The sequence below is a fragment of the Elgaria multicarinata genome, chromosome 3, assembly GCF_023053635.1.
Source record: "Elgaria multicarinata webbii isolate HBS135686 ecotype San Diego chromosome 3, rElgMul1.1.pri, whole genome shotgun sequence".
Lineage (NCBI taxonomy): Eukaryota > Metazoa > Chordata > Lepidosauria > Squamata > Anguidae > Elgaria > Elgaria multicarinata.
Window position 1 is genome coordinate 168,887,506 of NC_086173.1, and position 23,784 is coordinate 168,911,289.

Consider the following 23,784-nt stretch of genomic DNA (forward strand, 5'->3'; position numbering starts at 1 on the left):
GATTCCGGCTAGACATCAGGAAAAACTTCCTTTTAGAGCAGTACGACAATGAAACCAGTTACCCTGGAAGGTTGTGGGCTGTCCCACACTAGAGTCATTCAAGAGGCAGCTGCACAGCCATCTGTCAGGGATGCTTTAGGGGGGATTCCTGCATTGAGCAGGGGTTTGGACTAGATGGCCTTATAAGCCCCTTCCAACTCTACTATTCTATGATATAAATGCTACACTAAGCATTTATAGGGCTTCTCCCCAGTGTGAATTTTTTGATGCCGCTTAAGGGTTGAGCTTTGTGCAAAGCTCTCTCCGCACTCTAAGCATTTATAGGGCTTCCCCCAGTGTGAACTCTTTGATGCCCCTTAAGGGTTGAGCTCTGAACAAAGCTCTTTCCACACTCTAAGCATTCATATGGCTTCTCCCCAGTGTGAATTCCCTGATGCCGCTTAAGTCTTGCGCTGCTAGCAAAGCTCTTCCCGCACTCTAAGCATTTATAGGGCTTCTCCCCAGTGTGAATACTTTGATGCAGCTTAAGGTGCATGCTCTGAATAAAGCTCTTCCCGCACTCAAAGCATTTATAGGGCTTCTCCCCAGTGTGAATTAGTTGATGCCGCATAAGGCGTGTGCAGTAAGCAAAGCTCTTTCCACACTCAAAGCATTTGTAGGGCTTCTCCCCAGTGTGAATTCTTTCATGCTGCTTAAGGCTTGAGCTGTCAGCCAAGCTCTTCCCGCATTCTAAGCATTTATAGGGCTTCTCCCCAGTGTGAATTACTTGATGCCAATTAAGGTGTACTCTCTGAGCAAAGCTTTCTCCACACTCTAAACATTTATAGGGCTTCTCCCCAGTGTGTATTCTTTGATGCCGCTTAAGGCTTGTGCTGCAAGCAAAGCTCTTCCCGCATTCTAAGCATTTATACGGCTTCTCCCCAGTGTGAATTCTTTGATGCTGCTTAAGGTGTGTGCTCAGAACAAAGCTCTTCCCACATTCTAAGCATTTATAGGGCTTCTCCACAGTGTGAATTCCTTGATGCAGCTTAAAGTGTGCGCTCTGAGCAAAGCTCTTCCCGCACTCTAAGCATTTATAGGGCTTCTCCCCAGTGTGAATTCTTTCATGCGGCTTAAGGCTTGTGCTGTAAGCAAAGCTCTTTCCACACTCTAAGCATTTATAGGGCTTCTCCCCAGTGTGTATTCTTTGATGCAGCTTAAGGTTTTTGCTGTAAGCAAAGCTCTTCCCACATTCTAAGCATTTATAGGGCTTCTCCCCAGTGTGAATTCCTTGATGCAGCTTAAGGTGTGCGCTCTGAGCAAAGCTCTTCCCGCACTCTAAGCATTTATAGGGCTTCTCCCCAGTGTGAATTCTTTCATGCCTCTTAAGGCGTGTGCTGTAAGCAAAGCTCTTTCCACACTCTAAGCATTTATAGGGCTTCTCCCCAGTGTGAATTCTTTGATGCCGCTTAAGGTGTGCTCTCCGAGCAAAGCTCTTTCCACACTCTAAGCATTTATAGGGCTTCTCCCCAGTGTGAATTCTTTGATGCCGCTTAAGGTGTGCTCTCCGAGCAAAGCTCTTTCTGCACTCGAAGCATTTATAGGGCTTCTCCCCAGTGTGAATTCTTTGATGCAACTTAAGTTGTGTGTTGAAACTGAATTGTTTTTCACACTCTAAGTATTGAAATCTTCGATATTTACTAAGATGAATCTTCTGAGCCTTTATGTACCGAGAGCTTTTCCTCTGTGTCTTCCTATTGTGACTGTTATTTTTTCTTGTTACTTCCAGGATTGGAGTTTCACAGATGTCTGATCCTTCAAAAGAAATGGATTTGTTTTCCTTCTCTTCAATTTCAGTTTTCCTCCTCTGGTATAGGCCATTTTTCTTGTTCTCCCTGTGATCACCTGCAAGTATAAACACAGAAATCGTCTTGAAATCTTGGAACAAAACAAGCCGTTGCTGATTTGATTCACAGGATATATATAAAAAAATCGTTAGTGAGACAGATCCTTCCAAACATATTAAATGTCCCGGTGATCAATAGAACTGAGAACTAGACTGCTATACAATGCTTTCATTTTTTTGGAATATCTCATATAAAGTAGCTCAGAGAATAAATGAACAACATCAAATACTGTAAAAATAAAATACACTTAAAATCTGCCATTTTCTCCTAGCTGATAATTTAACTGGGAACTGGAAAGTGGGATTTCAACCCTAATGGTTATTTTCAATGTCCAGTTATATCTTAAAATGGAAAGCATGCTGTCCAGAGCTGTCTTCTGAATATGCCTTACTCTCTTCTCATCCATGGAGGCCATTAAGATAATATCTGTAATGTCTTCAAAATTATGCAGCTGCAATTATGGCAGCAAAGTAAGATTGGTTCGCAGCCATCAGTGCCACAGAATAAGTTCATCAATGGGCTTTTATCAGTGTTTAGACACGTCTTCGGAGCGTTTTCCTCCTTGAAGTTTTGGTGTCAAACGAATTGTTTCATTGCCTTCAGCTCCTTAGAAAAATGTGAAGGTGGCAAAGCTTTTCAATTTATGGAAGTGTATTTTGGAGCAATCATATCAAGAGCCCAAGGCCCATAAAGGACACTGCACAAAACTCCCCCAGCAAGCACAGGAAACCCTATGGATTCATTAGCCTCCAGGGCCTGGTCATCCCATGTGATCCTCCTGCCCTGTGGAGGTTACAGGTAGGGCTGTGCTCCGCTTCGCTTCGTAGAAGCGATAGCAGAGCAGCCTGATTCACCTCCGCCAAAGGCGGAACCAGGTTGGGTCAGGGGCAAAGCATCACGAAGCAGGTCGCCCATTTGTGCTTCTTGTTGGATGGACTGATGGCAAGGGACGGTTGCACCTCTCAAGGGCTGGAAAGAATGTGTTTGGCCACAGCATGAAGAACTTCATCAGGAGGGCTCTCAACTGAATCCTACAGGGGAGGGAGATGTAACCTTGGAAGGGAAAATGGATGAAGGCTCCTGCAGCTTAACACAGAGAACAGATCTAATAGTGGCTATTAATAGTCTTCCCAATAATATATGGAGGAAGCCAGACTCTATATAAAGCACATGATCTTTGATGTCTATATACTACAGAAGAAACCCATGTGGCTCCACAAAAGGCAAATTGATAACAGATGACAAAGAAGAGGCTGAAGTGCTCAATTCCTACTTTGCCTCAGTCCTCTCCCAAAAGCGGGTCTATGACCCCCCTGGAAAAAGTGAAGCAGAAGTTGAGGGGGCAGGATTGCAGTTTGAGATTGATAAACAAATGGTCAAAGAACACCTAATTTCCTTGAATGTGTTCAAATCTCCAGGGCCTGATGAACTGCATCCCAGTGTAATGAATGAGCTAGCGGAAAAACTCTCAGAACCTTTGTCTATTATCTTTGCAAAATCATGGAAGACGGGTGAGGTGCCGGACAACTTCTATTAGAATGTAAGCCTATGTGGCAGGGTTTTGCTATTTTATTGTTTTACTCTGTACAGCACCATGTACATTGATGCTGCTATATAAATAAATAAATAAATAAATAAATAATAACGTTGTCCCTATCTTCAAAAAGGGCAAAAAGGAGGAACCTGGGAACTACAGACCAGTCAGTCTGACATCCATCCCTATAAAAATTCTGGAGCAGATTATAAAGAAGTCAATCTGTAAACACCTTGAAATCAATGCAATCAATCAATCACTTTATTATGGTCCGAGACAAATGTGAAATTGAAGTAGCTATAGAAAATTTGAAGGCAGGTAAATCTCCTGGTGTGGATGGGTTAGGAACAGAATATTATAAAAATTTTAAGTCACTCTTAGTACCAAAGTTATTAAAATTATATAATGCAATACTAGATGGAGAAAAGATTCCAGAATCTTGGGAACAATCATTAATAATATTACTTCCAAAGTTGGATAAAGATTTGACTGTTCCAGATTCTTACAGACCGATTTCATTAAAAAATCAGGATGCAAAAATCTTCTCAACTATTTTAGCGAAACAGATGAATAAATTTATATTTAATTATATAGGGGAAGATCAATGTGGGTTTGTAGCAGGAAGACAGATGCATAATTTAGTTGGAAGAGTTTTAAATGTAATGCATGAGGTAAAGGATTTAAAGATTAAAGCAGGGATATTAGCGTTGGATATATTTAAGGCCTTTGATTGTGTGATGGTAATAAACAGAATGGGATTTAGTAATAAATTTAAAGCTATAATAGAACAATTATACTCCCATAATACGGCCTCAGTGGTGGTAAATGATGGATTCACAGATAAAATACAACTGTCCAGAGGAACACGACAGGGTTGCCCACTCTCGCGAGTCCTATTTGTTTTGGTTATGGAGTTATTGGCAAATGTAATAAGAGAAGATAAGGAAATAGAAGGGATAGGAAGGGATAAAGAGATGAAATTGAATATATTTGCAGAAGACACATTGTTAACTGTCAAAAATATGGGTGAAAAATTAGGAAGAATTAAACAGCATCTGAAGGGATTTGAAGAAATTACTGGTTTAAGAATAAATTGGTTAAAATCTGACTTAATGCTATTTAATTATTCTAAAAAGGAAATGAAAGAGTTGGAAAGAAAGAGAATGGAAATGAGACCTAAAGAACAGATTAAATATTTGGGAATTAATATCACAAAAAATTTAGAGAATTTAGAGAAGGAGAATTTAAATAGATTGAAGAAAGGGGTCATGGATAAATTGGCAAAATATAAAAGATTGAATTTATCATGGTTTGGAAGAATAGCATTAATAAAAATGAAAATTTTAGCAAAGATAAGTTTTGTCTTTAGGATGCTTCCAATAAAAATTTCGGAAATGGAGTTAAAAAGTTGGCAGAATATAATAAATAATTATTGCAATGGGGATAAGAAAGCAAGATTAAATAAAAATAGATGGTATCAAAGTCAAAAAAGGAAGGTTTAGGACTCCCAAACATTAAATTAAATTACGTAACTAATAGGTTAAGACATGTAGTAGAAGCAATTTTAGGAGTAGGAAATTTAGATTGGATGGAAGAAGTAAGTAAAATTAACATAGACCTGAAATTGGAAAATATATTTTTTAAGGGTGGAAATTGGGGTATAAGTATAGGTAATCCCCTCTTACGGAGTCACTGGGAAATTTGGAGTAGATATAAAGATGAGTTGCTCCCGAACAACTCCCCTCTATCACCGGTAGTAATGTTAAAGAATTTCCCCGAGAATTTAAAGAATAGTTTGAATAAAATTTTATTAGAGAAAAATAAAATGAAATTAAGGGAATGGCTGATTGGGATGAAAACGAGAGAGGAATTACAAGAGGTGTTAAAAGAAAAGAAGTTAATATGGTTAAATTATAGACAACTGGAACAGTGGACGAAAAACTGGATAAGAGATAATGGGGAAGGCAGAGAGTTAACGAAGTTTGAGGAATTAATTATTAAAAAAGAAATTGATAAGGGAGAAAATAAACCAATAAAAGGATTAATGAGTGAAATATATAGAATATTGCTCGGGGAAGGGGAGATGGGAAGTTCAGGAAAGATGGTATGGGAGACAGACCTGAAGGAACAAATAGGGCAACAGAGTTGGGATGGATTATGGAGACAAAGTGTGTTGAGGTATATGTCAGTGAGAATAAAAGAGAATTATTACAAAATCATTTGGAGGTGGTACTTAACGCCGGTTAGATTAAATAAAATAAACACGCAGCACTCAGCAAATTGTTGGAGAGGTTGTGGGGGAAAGGGAACGTATTTACACATGTGGTGGGAATGTAAATTTGTGCAGAAATTTTGGAAGATGGTGTTTAATGAGATTGAAGAAATAGTGGGAATGAAGATAGAGATGACACCAAGAGTGGCATTACTCTCACTATTTGGAGATTTAAAGTGTAACAAGGAAAAGAAGGAATTGATAACAAATTTGCTGACTGCAGCGAGGTTAATTGTAGCTAGGAATTGGAAGAGTCAAGGTGATTATCATATTGATTTATGGTATAATGAAGTTTGGGATTTTGCTATTAATGATAAATTGACATGTAATATTAAAGTAAGAAGAGGTATAGCAAAGACAAATGAATTTGAGGTGATATGGAAACAGTTCCTGACTTTTGTGTTTTCTAAGGGAAGTGGAAGACCACCACCAGAAGAGGTGTTAAAATTTTGGAAGCAGGAGTGAAACCGATGGGATGGGGGTGCACTAGTTAGAGTAGGTGGAGTTGTTTATGAATAACAAGTGGTTAACATTTATATACTCAAGTAATTTGTTGTGTATTTGATTGTATTTGTTGTTTAGTTGTATGTTATGTCAAGTTGTATTATTTGAAAAAATCAATAAAAATTTTTAAAAAAATATATTGGCAAGGAGGAACATGGTATAAATATTCTTCGGTGTTACCTGGAAAGTCCTGTAGTAGAGAATGGATTAAGCCTGACCGGGCCTCTGAGTAGAATGAGCAGTGTAAAAGCACATGAGAGGATGTCTCCATCTCACCTGAATCACATGGGCATAACCTTTGGGGGACTGGAATTCCTTGATATCTGCCTTCTGTGAACTTGGAAGGGAGAGCATTACAGCGAGCCCTAGTAAACGCCCTCCTGTATTTATAATATGTAAGGGAGCTCAGATAGGCCGCAGGGCCAACGCCCTGTATATCTTGAGGAGAACGGTAAATATATAGGATTTGGCTTAGATCGTTCTGCAGTTCAATATCCCAAATACGCTGCTTAACAAGGTCTTTGGCTTTTTCTAAACCTATGGCTAGTAGATGTTCTGTAGAGAGCCCATAGGTGCATCATTTCTCCATACAAGAGCTGCGCTCTCGATTTTGCCACAAACAGTTTAATTGCAGCTGGAATAAAATTTCCTCCTCGTATACGAAAGAAACTCAGAATTGCTGCTGAACTTTTCTTGGCACATGAGGAGGTAGAGTTGATCTGTGCCGTTTTCCTTCTAGAAGCTTGGAAAACGACACCTAGATATTTAAAACAAGAGAATTGTTCTATCTCATTTTTATCTATATACCATCTGTGGATATTTTTGCTATTGGCAAATCTCATAATCTTTGATTTAGTGTAATTTTTAGTGTAATTCAATTTAGTGTAATTGGTCCTCACAATGTAGGGCAAGGGCCTTTAGGGCTCTTCTAAGGCCTATTTGAGACAAGTAGAGAAGGACTGCGTCGTCTGCATACAGCAGTATGGGTAGTCTTTTAGTTGCTATTTTTGGGTTCTGTATATCTAAAGCTTGGAGCCCTTGGATCAAGGAGTTTCTCTATATGTTAAACAGATGTGGGGCCAGAACGCATCCTTGCTTGACCCCATTATTGGCTGCAATTGGGTTGGAGAGCTAACCTTCTCTGTTAAATCTTACTCTAAGGCTTGTGTTACTATACAATTTAGCCATCAACCGTAGTAGGCGTTTATCAATTGTGGTGTTTTTAAGTTTTCCCCATAAATTGGATCTTGGGATCGAGTCGAATGCCACTTTAAAATCTACAAAGGCTGCATATAGCCAGGAGCTACTGCTACGGGTGTATTTTTCTGCCGAATGCTGCAGAATTAGGCAGTGGTCAAAAGTAGATCTGCCTGTCATGAATCCTGCTTGTTCATCCTCAAGTATGCTTTCTTCCTCCATCCCGTCGCACAGTTTTGTACACAGATGTCTTGCGTATAATTCACTAATGGTATTCAGAAGACTAATTGGTCTATCGTTTGCTGGGTCATTCCTAGCACCTCTTTTATAGATTGGAATTATAATATCTATGTAACATCTACATAAATAAACAGTGTTAAGTAAACATCCATCCCTGGGAAAATTCTGGAGCAGATTCTAAAGAAGTCAATCTGTAAACACCTTGAAATCAATGCAGCGATTACTAGGAGCCAACATGGATTTGTCAGGAACAAATCCTGCCAGGTGAATTTGATCTCATTTTTCGATCGGGTAACCTCCTTTGTGGACTGTGGGAATGTTGTGGACACAATATACCTTGACTTCAGCAAAGCTTATGACAAAGTACCACATGATATTCTGACTTTAAAAACTAGCTAAAAGTGGGCTAGACAGAGCAACTATTAGGTGGATTCAGTTGGCTACAGAATCGGACTCAAAGAGTGCTTCTCAATGGTACCTTCTCAAACTGGGGGGAGGTAATGAGCGGGGTTCTGCAGGGCTCAGTCCTGGGCCTAGTGCTCTTCAACATTTTTATTTGTATTTATTTATTACATTTATATTGTCCTTTTTTCCTCCAAGGAACTCAAGGTGGTGTTATCCTCACAACAACCCTGTTAGGTAGGTCGGGCTGAGAGCATGTGACTGGCCCAAAGTCACCCAATGGGTTTCCATGGCCGAGTGAGGACGAGAACCCAGAGCTCTCATAATTGTTAATGATTTGGACGAGGAGATGCAAGGAATGTCGTTCCCTGCCTTGATGTTGTTCCCTGCCTCGATCAGAGTGAGGAGTCGGGTAAGAAATAAAATTATTATTATTATTACCATCAAATTTGCAGATGACACAAATTTGTGTGGGATAGCTAATATCCTGCAAGTCAGAAACAAGTTTCAAAGTGATCTTGATAGGCTGGCGTGCTGGGCTGAATAGAACAGAATTAGATTTAATAGAGATACTACAAGCAAGAAGAAACTTGGAATTGTTGTAGATCAGAAGCTGAATATGAGCAACAGTGTGATGTCGCTGCAAAAAAAGCAAATGCTATTCTGGGCTGCATTAAAAGAAGTAGAGCTTCCAAATTGTGTGAAGAACTGGTTATTCAGCATTGGTTAGGCCTCATCTTGAGAATTGTGTCCACTTCTGGGCACCCCACTTCAAGAAGGATGCAGACAAGCTGGAGGAAGTTCAGTGGAGGGCAACGAGGATGATCAGGGGTCTGGAAACAAACCCTATGAAGAGAGACTTAAAGAACTGGGCATGTTTGGCCTGGAGAAGAGTGAAGGCAGACATGATAGCACTCTTCAAATACGTGAAAGGTTGTCACGCAGAGGAGGGCCAGGATCTCTTCTCGATCCTCCCGGAGTGGAGGTTGTGGGCTCTCCCACACTAGAGGTGTTTAAGAGGCAGCTGGAGAGCCTTACTCAGAGGAACCCCATTCCTTACCCAGAGAAGCCAGGATCCCACGAATCTCCCCCATGACTTCTGTGTACAGAGTCCTTTGGACTGGATCAAGCAGAGCCCACTCCTCCTCCGAGAAATGCACGGCCACCTCCTCAAAAGTCACCGGAACCTGAAAGCAGCAGAAAAAATGATGATCTCTTTAAGCATTATGTAGCAATCCTTGACGACAAGGCTGGTGAGGTCCTCTTTTTGAATGCCAGAGCTTCATGAGTGACATTCAAGGCCTTCCTAGCAGCCATCTTGGAGAAGAGCAAAGGCTAAAGGGGCAGGTTCTTCCAGGACCAAAGAGATGCGCAGGAGACGGAGGCCCCCAGGACTCCCCTACCTGCCCAGGCTGTGCAGAAACCGCTTCAACTCCACCACCAAGCCAAGGAGGCCTAGAAGGATCCCAGAGTATCAGTTCACTTCCCCTGCAGGTTTTTCCGCTCCCTGTGAGGAAGGCAAAGAAGGTGGGAAGTTGAGAAGTAAAGTTAACGTTCTTGAGCATTCCCATTTTCATTGTTTTATTGGAATCAGTGTTTATTGATTGATTGATTGCATTTGTTTACCATCCCACAGCCGAAGCTCTCTGGGCAGTTAACATAACATAAAAGCACTTAAAAATAATTTGCAACTATTAAAAACCACAAAAACATACAATATACACATACATATAAAACTACTGTAACAAGTTTTAAAACTAGGACGCTAAAAAAACAGACCCAGGCTAATTTCATATTGCTGATTTCATATTGCTCGACCTGGCACTGAAAAGATAACAATGTCGGCGGCAGATGAACCTCATTGGGGAGATTGTTCCACAGTTGGGGGGCCACCACAGAGAAGGCCTCTCCCTTGTTGTCATCCTCCGATCTTCCTTCTGAGTAGGCGCCTGGAGGAGGACCTTAGTTGTTGAGTGTGTAAGTCCCACTCTGGCAATCAGGCCACAGTGGGTCTGATACCCTCGAACCACATTACTAAACAACATTTCCTTTTTGAGTATCTCCCCCAGGAAAATCAGGCTCAAGGAGAACGTTAAGGCAGCTCATGCACCTCAGGTGTAATAGAGGGAGGGAGACCATGAGGAAATACGTCCACTAATCCTTACCCAGTGAGGAGGGTCCTCCGTCCCCCTCCTGCAAGATCCACCTGTCCAGCGGCCTCTGTGTGATGCCCGGTGGAGCCTTCTCTGCCTCAGGGAAATCTGTGGGTGCTCTGGCCAACATCCCCTGGACCTGGAGCAGGAGGGAGGATCCCAGGCAGAGCAGAGGGATTAGAGAAGGAAAGAAACGGCTCAGGTCAAGGCCAAGGGCAGCGTTTCCCAATCGCTTTACCTTTCAGGTCTCATTGTAAAGTTGATCTACCATCCAAGACACACAGCGACGTGTCTTTGTCAGGGGGCTAAGATATCAACCCTGGCATAAGCAGAGTGCTTTAACACACTCCAAAAACCAGGCAGGAGGAAAGGCAGAACTTCCCAGACATTCCCAGTTTGGTGTCTACAAACACTAGTCCTGTTCTGTTGGGAGGAGACTCTGCCACTGGCTGAAGAAGGATCCCCTCCTTCCCCAGAACTTCATAAACCCATTCAGTTCTCCTGTGATCACAAGAACATGAGAAGAGCCATTCTGGATCAGAAAAAGGGTCCATCTACTCCAGGATTCTCTCCCCACAGTGGTCCATCAGCTGTTGACTATGAACTCACAAGCAGGACATGAGTGTCACAGCACCTTCCAGCCCATGTTCCCCAGCAACTGGTGTACACAGACATACTGCTTAGGATACAGGAGGTAGGATATAGCCATCTAGGCTAGTAGCCATTCATAGCCTTCTCCTCCAAGAATTTGTTCTAACCCCCATTTTAAACCATCGAAATTCATGGCCATCCCTGCATCCTCTGGTAGGGAATTGCATATTTTAACGACGTACTGTTAATTTAACGAGGGCCTGCTCTACACATGAAGAACAACTATACTTGGGGGTTGGACCATTGGAATTTGGGGCATCCCTTCCTTAGAGGACGTGCAAAAAGAAGTTGAGGGAAGTATTAAGAACACAGTCCCTGTTAGTCACCAGGATGAAATGCTCTCACCTGCTCTTTGTCTTCAGCCTGGCTCAGGAGGAAGCCTTCTGCCAGGGCCACCGCCTGGGAACTGGTCTCTGCTCCACACTCTCTCACCCAGCTCTCCACCTCCGGGGGCAGGACAGTCAGAAACTGCTCCAGGACCACCAGGTCCAGCATCTCAGCTTTCGTGTTCCTTTCTGGCTTCAGCCACTGGCGGCAAAAGTGGTGAAATTGGCTGCAAACATCTCGGGGCCCCATGGCCTCATGGTAGCAGAAGTCCCTGAAGCCCTGCCGCTCCGTGTCTGAGCAGGTTTTGCTCCCAGGCTGGTCCTCCTGCACTCTTCCTTCCCAGGGCTCTGCACTGCTCCCTCCCTGGATGTTTCCTGCCTCAGGTCCAACAAAGCTTTGCTCTTCCATCTTCACTCTCTTCTACTCCCACCAGGACTCGAAACAGTCTCCTTCCTCGGCTGCCAATTTCTCCTTTGAGGCAGGGACTGCGCTGGAGGAATTAAAACGGAGAGTGTGAAGGAGGCACACCAGGGTTCCCCGTGAGAAGGTTCCCACCTTCAGCTGCAGAGATTAACAACCCTGAGGAACAGCCTTGGCCTACCGGCTGCCTTGGCCAAACCTGGTAACGGAGCCGGATGGCTGCTTGACTGATCATTCTGCCGAAGGATGGCTGAAACCCACCCACCCCACCCCTCTCGCAAAAAGGCCCATGTGCCTTCCTCAATAATTTGATTCTTGTAAACAGCACCATGTACATTGATGGTGCTATATAAATAAATAATAACAATAATAATAATAACCAGCCTGGCAAGGTAGGCCACAGGCCCAAACTTCAGTGCTGATATTTCGAGGGGGTGTCGAGGAAAGCCTTAACCTCCTTATAGGGTCAGTCCCCTTCGAAACAAGCCAGAACCGCTCCATACAATCATAAAACAGTAACAGGTAAGCTGCTCAGCCAGTTATAAGCAAGGATTTTACGCATGTGCAGAGTGCAATCTTTTCAAGGACAGAAAAACAACACGTCAATTATTACTGAGAAACTTGTGCCCATCTGTTCATTTCACGGTTAGCTGTTTCTAAAGCAAGCCACAACACCCTCTAACAGTCCTAGCAGGCACACAATCTTGTGAAAGTAGTGTTTCAATTAGGGATGTGCTCCGCTTCTCCTCGAACCGGAGAAGCAGGAGCGGAGCAGTGGGCTTCGCCTACCCTTAAGGCGGAGGCGAAGCGGACTGGGGGGCCGACGCAGCGTGGCGAAGAGGATCGAGGTGAAGGCGGATCCTTCGCCTCGATCCGGAGCTCCGCCGGAAAGGTAAGTGGGGTTTACTAGGCCCTGCCGCTGTCACTGTCGCCCATGCGGTGACAGAGGCAGGGCCCGGTAACCCCCCCTCCTCTCCCTTACCTGCGTCCGTCCGTGGTCCCTCGGCTTCTTCATTTGAGCCTGCGGCTCAACCAGGAAGTCTAGGCCGCACTTGCGGCCCAGACTTCCTGGTTGAGCCACAGGCTCAATTGAAGAAGCCGTGGGACCGCGGACGGACACAGGTAAGGCCCACCTCCCCCTTGGTCTCTGCAGGTAAGGGAGAGGAAGGAGGGGGGCCTTACCTGGCGCCACTCCCTTCTTCTGCGGAGCTCCGATTCGGAGCCAGAGCTCCGCGGCAAAGAGGAACGGAGTAAGGGCAGTGCGGAGCGGGCCAATCCAAAATTTTTGGATCGGCCTGCAGGGCAGATCGCGGGGTCCGTGCACACCCCTAGTTTCAATACCCTTCACAAGACTTGGTCTCATGGTCGCAACCTTAATACATTTTCCAGTTACTGCGGAAGCGTAGATACTTTGATTTCTAGAGAATAGGCGCAAAGCAATTATATTCGCACAGGGTGGGCTCAGGGGAAGCCCACATACCTATTTGATTGAATTCCTCGACAGGGTGCAGCTGAGAAGAACAGACCGCCTTGTTCATAAGAGCCAGCACCTGTCTCAAAGGGGGCTCCGTGATCCCCGTCCCAAAGGAACCAGATTTGTGGTTGAAAATGAAGTTCTGACTCTGCCCTAACGAGAAAGAGAGAGTGTGTGTAACCACAGTGTGAACGTTTATTTTAAAAGTTAAGCAAGAAAACACTGAATACTTTTTCAGCTTGTTAAACACATGAAATATGCCACAAAGGAAGCCTTAAGAGATGAATGATTTAGGGTGACCCTATTAAAATGAGGACAGGGCTCTTGTATCTTTAACAGTTGTATTCCAGTACGACAATGAAACCAGTGACCTTGGGAGGTTGTGGGCTCTCCAACACTAGAGGCCTTCAAGAGGCAGCTGGACAGCCATCTGTTAGGGATGCTTTAGGGTGGATTCCTGCATTGAGCAGGGGGTTGGACTTGATGGCCTTTTAGGCCCCTTCCAACTCTACTATCTTTAACAGTTGTATTGAAAAGGGAATTTCAGCGGCTATCATTTGCATACATGGATCACCTGGTGAAAATCCCTTTTCTATGCCCTCTCTGCTCCCAGCACTTGAACCCCAAAATTGCACCACAGTCACAGCGATTTCTCCCCGTTCTCAGGATGTGAATTTCGGACTCACTTAATACATCAAAGAGGGACCTACTAAAACCAACAGCAGGCTCCCTTCTTAACAAACAAAAGCGCCCCAGGTTTTATTTCGAAGGCCTCGTGACCAAAGTGACTTGTTAATTTTACTTATTCACTAGGTTTGAATCAGGGAGAGGAAACAAAACAAAAAATGCAATGCAAACAGGACACCAGGGCAGCCTTTTGCCCATAGGGGGGGCATTCCTCCTCCCCACCTGGGACCTTTCCTCTTGTGTCCCTCCCAGACAACCCCCCCTTCTCCAGCCTTCCCTTTCGCGATCCCCTAGTTATGGGGAGGGAAGGAGGTGCAAGGCGGGGGGGGGGGGAGGTCTCCTGGAGGGGCCCCAAGTGGGTTAGTCCCCTGGGGGGCAGGGGGGCTCTGTCTCTCTCCCCACCCAGCCCCTGCCCTGGACCTGCCCCCCGGCCCTTGGCTGCCCTGGGGGGGCTCTTTCCTCTGCCCCCTACCCACGGGGACCTCCTTGCAATCTGCACTCACCGGTTCCGTTGCTGGGGAAAAGAGGCTGCAGGCTGCGGACGCAGGAGGCTGGCAGAAGCAGGGGGAGAATCCCAGGATCCTTTGCAGTGGGGGGGAAGGAAGGGGGGGCCGGAAGGGAGGGGCCTCATCCAGCCTTGGCTCTAGGACCCAGCCCCCTCTCCGCCTCTTTAACCCTTTGGTGGAGGCAACATTTGAGAGCCGCGGAGGCTCATGGCAAAGACATGGACCTGGGAAGGGGGCTTTTCCATGGGGGGGGTGTCTTTTATCCCCCCAGCAGCATCGCCGCCCCATCTGCTCCTGAGGTCTTTGTGGGACCCACATCCATTTCCCCTTTGAGTGCGTAACGCAGCCTCCGGTATGAGAGCCCCGCATCCTTCCGCTTGCCCTTGCTGCAGAACAGCCTTCCCCAACCTGGTGCCCTTCAGAACTCTAAACATGACTAGATGCTCTGAAAAGAGAGAGGTTAAGTAGGGTGACCCTGTGAAAAGGAGGACAGGGCTCCTGTATCTTTTACAGTTGTACTCCAGTACTGCACTCAACACCTAAGGTCCTCCTCTGAGTGCCTGCTCCAAGGGAAGCTCAGAGGATGGCAACAAGGGAAAGGGCCTTTTTGGTGGTGGCCCCCCGACTGTGGAATGATCTCCCCCATGAGGCTTGCCTGGTGCCAACATTGCTATCTTTTCAGTGCCAGCTCAAGATATTTCTTTTTTCCCAGGCAGTGAACAACATTTGCTGAGTTTGTTTGCCCTAACTTGACCCCAGAATAGTTGTTTTAAAAAGGATATTGTTGTTTTTATGTTCTTGATGGTTTTAAATTTTCTGTACTTGTTTTTAATGTTCACTGTTTTTAACTTCTATAAACCGCCCAGAGAGCTTCAGCTATGCAGCGGTATATAAATGTAATAAAATAAATAAATAAAATAAATAAATTTTACAGTTAACAAGTTTAATGCTTTTGTCCAGTGGTTTGCTTTGTTTCAGACCAAAGCAAATTCAGTGGTTTGCTTTGGTCTGAAACAAAACAAACCACTGGAAAAAAGCAATAAAGACTGATCTCTTCTGGAAGGCCTACCCAGTCAAATTTTAAGATGTCCAGCAGGCTGTTATTTTAATAATGCATTAGTTTCTATATGTTTTAATCCGTTTTATGTATTTTATAATATTTTCTATGTTCCCCACCTCGATCCAGATATTATTATTATTATTATCTTCCTTTCTTTGCCAGGTCACTTACGCATTTGTTTCTCATGTTCTGAATGATCGAATACAGTTCCCTTTTTTCTACCGGATGGTTCCCAAAGATGGGATGCAGTATTTGGGGATCGTCAAACTGCTTCTGCATTTCAAATGAACGTCGGTTGGTCTCGTCGCCCCAGACACTGACTCTGGAGAGAGGTTTTTGAGCAACTTGACCCCTGAGCTCATCAGGAACGGGATTTGCGTCGTTTTCTCAGAAGTCGTCAAAGGACTGAAGAAATATGACATACAACTCAATTTATTTAGGAGGTGGAAACAACTCAACGTGTTTATTTTCTACGCAGAGAGCAATATCTCCATAAAGGGAATATTCTTCATACAAAGAGTGATTGAAAGGTTTTTTAAATCCGTTGCAGGGAAGGTCTGGGTCACAACGGCTTTGTGGGACATCTCCTTTGAATTAAGGAACAATGATTTTATTTTAAAGCACATTCATGGAATGTTTTCCTTCTTTATCCAGACCAAAAAAGAGGTAGAATATGTTGACACTCGAAAGAGTTTTTATGCTGCCCAAGAGATTTGGGAGGAAGCATTTAAGTGTTCCGATTCAAACTATGCAATGTCAGCGTTGTCTGTGAAAGGCTGGACCAGATGCACAGAGAAGGAAAAATGGGCGTCCCCGCCCCAAAACAAGATTGACGGAATCCTATCTCTCGACAGCTACATCATTTACAACATTGTCCAGGCTGTGGCCCAGGCCTTTGGTGCTGCTTACTCATACAGATCCAAGAGGAGAAGGATGGAAGGGTCAGAGAGTTGGGAACTTCAAAGGCTTCAGCCGTGGCAGGTATTCCACTGTACAATCCCAGAATAATTGCCTTGCAGTTGTAAGAGATTTCAAATGTAGGAGTAAGCTGGAATTGTCTGAAGCAAACCCAGTTGTGAATCCCCGTGTTAGGCCTTAGCTAGACCTAAGGTTTATGCCGGGATCATCCCTTTTCATGTAAACGACACACAGGATATCCTGGGAGCAGGCAGGGATGTCCCCGGGAAAATCTCGGGATAAATCTTAGGTCTAGCTAAAGCCTCAGTCTCTCTTTTGATCCCCTTGTTGGATCCTGGAATGGATCCTGGTTATGTTTCCAGGGATTTACTAATTGCTGAGGAGCTGGAGGAATCAGAAGACTCAGCAGAAAACTTAAAGGTCAATGTTGCACCTGGACATTGATGTCATGATTGAATAATTGGTGACTTGATTGTTTCAATTAAGGGATTGCAAGCAGTTGCGTAATTGTACAGTTAGCCTATAAAAGGATTGTATTCCCATGTACATGTATCGGAGATCATTGTATCACTGTATCACTCCATGTATCAGAGCTGTTTTGACTGACCGTATGTAAGTATTTGTATTTGTGATTGCCATAACTAAATTATATTTTATATGCCAGTAAAGGTTTCTTTAAACCTACTGAAAGTCTCTGTCTTAATCTGTATCTGTGCTGACTGTGCTGGAAACCGCTGCAAAAACTCTGTTATAAGATTATTGGCCAGAAGCCCAGTCTGGCAATAACTAAAATAAGGTTGTGAATATTAGAGCAACATATCCCAATACCCCTTGCACTCGTTTCAAATGATGCAGCCTACTACATACTAGTAGGGTGACCATATGACCGGATTTGCCTGGATTTGTCCGGGGGGGGGGGTTTGACAAATCCGGATGGGGGAGGGGAAATCCAGATTTTTTTTCTAAAAGGGCAGCTCTATTGGGAATTAACAAAAATGCTTATAACTCCATCATTTTTTAAGCTAAAGACATGAAAATTGGAACGATGGTAGCTCATAGGAAGGGCTTTAGTAATGCCAAATTTGAATCAGATCCGTTCATCCATTGATTTTTTAGGAATTCTTTAAAAATTGAGTTTTTTAAATTATTTTTAAAATCATCATTTTTAAAGATAAAGAGACGAAACTTCACACCATAATAGGATTTAGGTAGAGCTTTAGCCACACCAAATTTGAAACAGATCCTTTCACCCATTGATTGTTTAGGAATTTTTTAAAAATTGAGGTTTTAAAATTATTATTTTTAAAACCATAATTTTTAAAGATAAACAGCTGAAAGTTGGTACCATGGTAGCTTTTCAGTAGAGCTTTATCCATACCAAATTTGAAACAGATCTGTTCATTCATTGATTTTTAAAAGTTTTTTAAAATTTGAGGATTTAATTTTTTTAAAAAAAATGTTATTTTAAAAGATAAAGAGATGAAACTTGGCACCATGATTGCTCTTAACAAGAGCTTTAGCTTTGCCAAGTTTGAAACAGTTCTGTTCATCCATTGAGGTTTAGGATTTTTAAAAAAAGTTTGAGGTTTTAAAATTATTTTTTAATAATGACATTTTTAAAGATAAAGGGCTGAAAGTTGGCACTATGATAGCTCAAGGAGAGACTTAGCCATGCCAAGTTTGAATCAGATCTTTTTATCCTTTTTTTTTAGGATTTTTTTTAAAAGTTCAAAGTTTTTAAATAATTGTGTTTTGAAACTGCTGGAGCCATATCCTTCAAACTCAGGTTGTCAAACCTCCTCTTTGGGGTGTTGCACATTGAGAAGTTTCAGCCCTTGGCATTAAGGGGATCTCCAGTCTTTAGGTAAAACCTCTGGGCAAGCAGGGCATCTTTCCTGTTGTAGATTTGGTGTGCAGTCAGGTACCTGGAGCTCAGCAGAGGCAAGGCATGCACAAATCAAGATGTGGGAAAGGAGAGGTCAGTCAAAGCCGCCCACAGGGTAAAACAGAATGGGCCAGAGGCCTTTTTCTCAAATTTCCACATCATGGGTGATGAAGGGCCATCTTTAGAGAAAAACTCTCACGACCAACAGTAAGGTGCCAGCCGAGAGAGAGGCTCTCTTCTTTGCGGATGCCCTGTTGCTGCGAATGTTGGAACCTGGCATATCATTGCTTTGCTTTGCTACCACTTCCCTTCCACTTCACTTTGTACACTTGTGAGCTAGGCTCTGACTGCACTGCTGGGATGCAATGCAGAACATTTGAAGTGCACACCAGAGAAAAATAGATAGATTTGTGGCTTTGGCTGGCTGGCATATCTCTTAGAGACAGAGTTAAACTGAAGACGCAACTCAGAGATGGCTGTAGCTGAGTCCTGAGAAGATGCTGTACCACACAGAGCCTTTTAAAGAGTGACTCAGAGTCCAGTTTTGGTGCAGGCAGAGGTGGCTGGCGGTGGAGTTTTTTTAAAAAAACAAGAGTTACCAGATACAACCAAGCCATAAGCTGTTGCCCTACCCCCAGCCACAGGGTACAAGTGCACAGCCTGGCTGGACCATTGGGAGACTTTGGCAGAGAGGTGGGTGGGGGATTATTTGAGTGTGGAGATGTTGGCTGGCTGACATAAGACAGAGAGAGGCTGAAAGCAACCCAGACGCACCTGTAGCTTGGCCCTGAGGCTGGCTTGCCACACACTGTTTTAAGAGTGCATCAAAGTTGTGCAGGAGGAGAAGAGATGGAGGCGGCTGGTTACAGAGGTTATTAAAGTATTGGGCAAAAGGCAGGATATAATAATGATGATGATGATGATGATGATGTAAGAGTCACCAGACATGACCAAGCAATAACCTGCAATAAGCAATATCCCAAGCCACAAGTGTGCAGCCTAGCTGGAGCATTGGGAGACTTTGGTGGGGGGGGGGGGGAGAGAGATTGTTCGAGGCTGGAGGCTTTGGTTTGCCTGCAATGACTTAGAGTGAGAGACAACAGAGGCTGCACAGACAACCCAGAGACATCTATTGTAACTTAGCCCCATGGTGTTGGCATGAAATGCAGGGCATTAGGAAGAGGGTCTCAGAGTCGCATGTTTTTGCAGGAAGTAGACAGGAGCTCTAAGTCTGGATGTGCGAAGTGGTGCCAACACACAAGCCTTGAGAAGCTAATGTATATAAGTGAGAAGTGTGAATGGGCAAAGTAGTGTTTGCCCTGCCACAACACCCACCCTAATGTTAGAGTAGAGAAACTTGTGACAATTATACACAAGGTTTTTTTAAAAAATTGAAACTCACAAAAGCCAGCCATCTGGCCAGCCAGTAGCAAACCCTGTTAACAACAACAGCTTGCAATGAGTGAAGATACAGTCAGAAAAGGTATTTGAGGGAAGGGGAGAATGTAACACACAGAGTATAGCAAAAGCTTCAAAGTACAGCAAAACCTACAAAAGCAGGAGTGAGTGAAGTTAATTTCAGATACATTGAATGTCTCACTTGTTCTTAATTTCAGTGATTTTAACATTAAGACGTTATATAGAACAGATTTATCTTAAATGTGTGCTGTAAAATAAGACATGTGACTGTGGTGTTACACCCCACAAGTCAGTTCCCAAATGTACGTCTGCTGTTTGTAAGTCTGTGGTTTTTAGAATGTTGGCCTGAGGGGGAGGAGTGATATATATGGGAAGGACTGAGGGGATTGTGAGAGACTTTTTAGGTACTCTTAGAGTCCTTAGGGCTCTCTGTGCTTAGAGTACTTGGGTCTGGAGAATTTGAAGCTCAGGGTAGAGAGTGGTGTCTTTGTAGTGTGGTGTGCACATAGTTGATGTATATTAATCAATACTGATAATAAAGAAAGCTCAAGAGTGATTGTGTGAGAGAAAGGAAAGCGCATATGTGAATGGGTGAAAGGACTGGATGAAAGGTTTCAAAAAGGTTTTTAAATGTTTTATTTGAAACAAAGCTTGTGAACTTTCAAAATAAATTTTAATTATTGCATGCTCCGAGCAAAGCTCTTTCCGCACTCTAAGCATTTATAGGGCTTCTCCCCAGTGTGAAATATTCGATGCTGCTTAAGGTACATGCTCCGAGCAAAGCTCTTTCCACACTCAAAGCATTTATACGGCTTCTCCCTAGTGTGTATCCGTTGATGCAGCTGAAGGCTTGTGCTGTAAGCAAAGCTCTTCCGACATTCTAAGCATTTATAAGTCTTCTCCCCAGTGTGAATTCTTTGATGCTGCTTAAGGCTTCTGCTGTCAGCAAAGCTTTCTCTGCACTAGGCTTCTCCCCAGTGTGAATTTCTTGATGATGCTTAAGGCTTCTGTTGTCAGCAAAGCTCTTCCCACATTCTAAGCATTTATAGGGCTTCTCCCCAGTGTGAATTCGTTGATGCTGCTTAAGGTTTGTGCTGGAAGCAAGGCTCTTACTGCATTCTAAGCATTTATAAGGCTTTTCCCCAGTGTGAATTCTTTGATGCTTCTTAAGTTGCATGCTCAGAGCAAAGCTCTTCCCACACTCTAAGCATTTATAGGGCTTCTCCCCAGTGTGAATTCTCCGATGCTCCTTAAGGTGCGTGCTCCGAGCAAAGCTCTTTCCACACTCTAAGCATTTATAGGGCTTCTCCCCAGTGTGAATTCTTTGATGCCGCTTAAGCTGTGTGCTCTGAGCAAAGCTCTTTCCACACTCTAAGCATTTATAGGGCTTCTCCCCAGTGTGAATTCGTTGATGCCGCTTAAGGCTTGTGCTCTGAGCAAAGCTCTTTCCGCACTCAAAGCATTTATAGGGCTTCTCCCCAGTGTGAATTCTTTGATGCTGCTTAAGGTGTGTGCTCCGAGCAAAGCTTTCTCCACACTCTAAGCATTTATACGGCTTCTCCCCAGTGTGCATCCGTTGATGCAGCTTAAGGCTTGTGCTGTAAGCAAAGCCCTTTCTGCACTCGAAGCATTTATTGGTCTTCTCCCCAGAGTGAATTCTTTGATGCAACTTAAGTTGTGTGTTAAAACTGAATTGTTTTTCACACTCTAAGTATTGAAATCTTTGATATTTGCTAAGATGAATCTTCTGAGCCTTTATGTACGGAGAGCTTTTCCTCTGTGTCTTCCTATTGTGAATGTTCTTTTTTCTTGTTGCTTCCAGGATTGGAGTTTCACAGATGTCTGATCCTTCAAAAGAAATGGATTTTTCCCCCCTCTTCTCTTCAGTTTCAGTTTCCCTCCTCTGGTATAGGCCATTTTTCTTGTTCTCCCTGTGATCACCTGCAAGTATAAACACAGAAATCGTCTTGAAATCTTGGAACAAAACAAACGGTTGCTGATTTGATTCACACGATATATATAAAAAAATCGTTAGTGAGGCAGATCCTTCCAAACATATTAAATATCCCGATGATCAATAGAACTGAGAACTAGACTGCTATACAATGCTTTCATTTTTTTGGAAGATCTCATATAAAGTAGCTCAGAGAATAAATGAACAACATAAAATACATTAAAAAATAAAATACACTTAAAATCTGCCCTTTTCTCCTAGCTGATCATTTAACTGGGAACTGGAAAGTGGGATTTCAACCCTAATGGTTATTTTCAATGTCCAGTTATATCTTAAAATGGAAAGCAAGCTCTCCAGAGCTGTCTTCTGAATATGCCTTACTCTCCTCTCCTCCATGGGGACCATTAAGATAATATCTGTAATGTCTTCAACATTATGCAGATGCAATTATGGCAGCAAATTAAGATTGGTTGGCAGCCATCAGTGTCACAGAATAAGTTCATCAACGGGCTTTTATCAGTGTTTAGACAGGTCTTCGGAGTGTTTTCTTCCTTGAATTTTTGGCGTCAAACCAATTGTTTCATTGCCTTCAGCTCCTTAGAAAAATGTGAAGGTGGCAAAGCTTTTCAATTTATGGAAGTGTATTTTGGAGCAATCGTATCGAGAGCCCTAGGCCATAAAGGACACTGCACAAAACTCCCCCAGCAAGTGGAGGAAACCCTCCAGATTCATTACACTTCAGGGCCTGGTCATCCCATGTGATCCTCCTGCCTTGTGGAGGTTACAGGTAGGGCTGTGCTTTGCTTCGCTTCGTAGAAGCGATAGCCGAGCAGCCTGATTCACCTCCGCCAAAGGCGGAATCAGGTCGGGTCAGGGGCAAAGCATCGCGAAGCTGGTCGCCCATTTGCGCTTCTTGGAGGATGGACTGATGGCAAGGGACGGTTGCACCTCACAAGGGCTGGAAAGAATGTGTTTGGCCACAGCATGAAGAACTTCATCAGGAGGGCTTTCAACTGAATCCTACGGGGGAGGGAAAATGGATAGCTTAGCACAGAGAACAGATCTAATAGTGGCTATTAATAGTCTTCACAATAATGTAAGGAGGAAGCCAGGCTCTATATAAAGCACATGGTCTTTGATGTCTATATACTACAGAAGAAACCCATGTGGCTCCACAAAAAGCAAATTGACAACAGATGACAAAGAAAAGGCTCAAGTGCTCAATTCCTACTTTGCCTCAGTCTTCTCCCAAAAGTGGGTCTTTGACCCCCCTGGAAAAAGTGAAGCAGAAGTTGAGGGGGCAGGATTGCAGTCTGAGATTGATAAACAAATGGTCAAAGAACAACTAATTTCCTTGAATGAGTTCAAATGTCAAAGGCCTGATGAACTGCATCCTAGAGTAATGAAGGAGATGACACCACTTTGATGGCTGAAAGTGAGGAGGAGCTGAGGAGCCTTATGACAAAGGTGAAAGAAGAAAGTGCAAAAGCCGGGTTGCAGTTAAACCTCAAAAAAAAACCAAGATTATGGCAACCAGCTTGATTGATAACTGGCAAATAGAGGGAGAAAACGTGGAGGCAGTGACAGACTTTGTATTTCTGGGCGCAAAGATTACTGCAGACGCTGACTGCAGCCCGGAAATCAGAAGACGTTTACTTCTTGGGAGGAGAACAATGACAAATCTTGATAAAATAGTTAAGAGCAGAGACACCACACTGGCAACAAAGGTCCGCATAGTTAAAGCAATGGTATTCCCCGTAGTAACCTATGGCTGCGAGAGCTGGACCATAAGGAAAGCTGAGCGAAGGAAGATAGACGCTTTTGAACTGTGGTGTTGGAGGAAAATTCTGAGAGTGCCTTGGACTGCAAGAAGATCAAACCAGTCCATACTCCAGGAAATAAAGCCAGACTGCTCACTTGAGGGAATGGTATTAAAGGCAAAACTGAAGTACTTTGGCCACATCATGATTAGACAGGATCCCCTGGAGAAGAGGCTGATGCTAGGGAAAGTGGAAGGCAAAAGGAAGAGGGGCCGACCAAGGGCAAGATGGATGGATGATATTCTGGAGGTGACAGACTTGACCTTGGGGGAGCTAGGGGTGGCGACAGCCGACAGAAAGCTCTGGCGTGGGCTGGTCCATGAAGTCACGAAGAGTCGGAAACGACTGAACGAATAAACAACAACAACTGAGGTTAATAGGTTATGACATGTCCTCAGAGCCAAGTGGCAGAATTTAGCAACCTTATAGGTAACTGAGGGGTTTCTACCGGCAAGGAGGAACATGGTATAAATAT

General features: G+C 43.6%; 1 pseudogene; it reads right to left on the bottom strand.

Annotated features, from left to right (window-relative positions):
• Window positions 1-248: 248 nt before the first annotated feature.
• Window positions 249-22,393, bottom strand: LOC134396986 (zinc finger protein 91-like; annotated as a pseudogene).
• Between the last annotated feature and the right edge of the window lie 1,391 nt (window positions 22,394-23,784).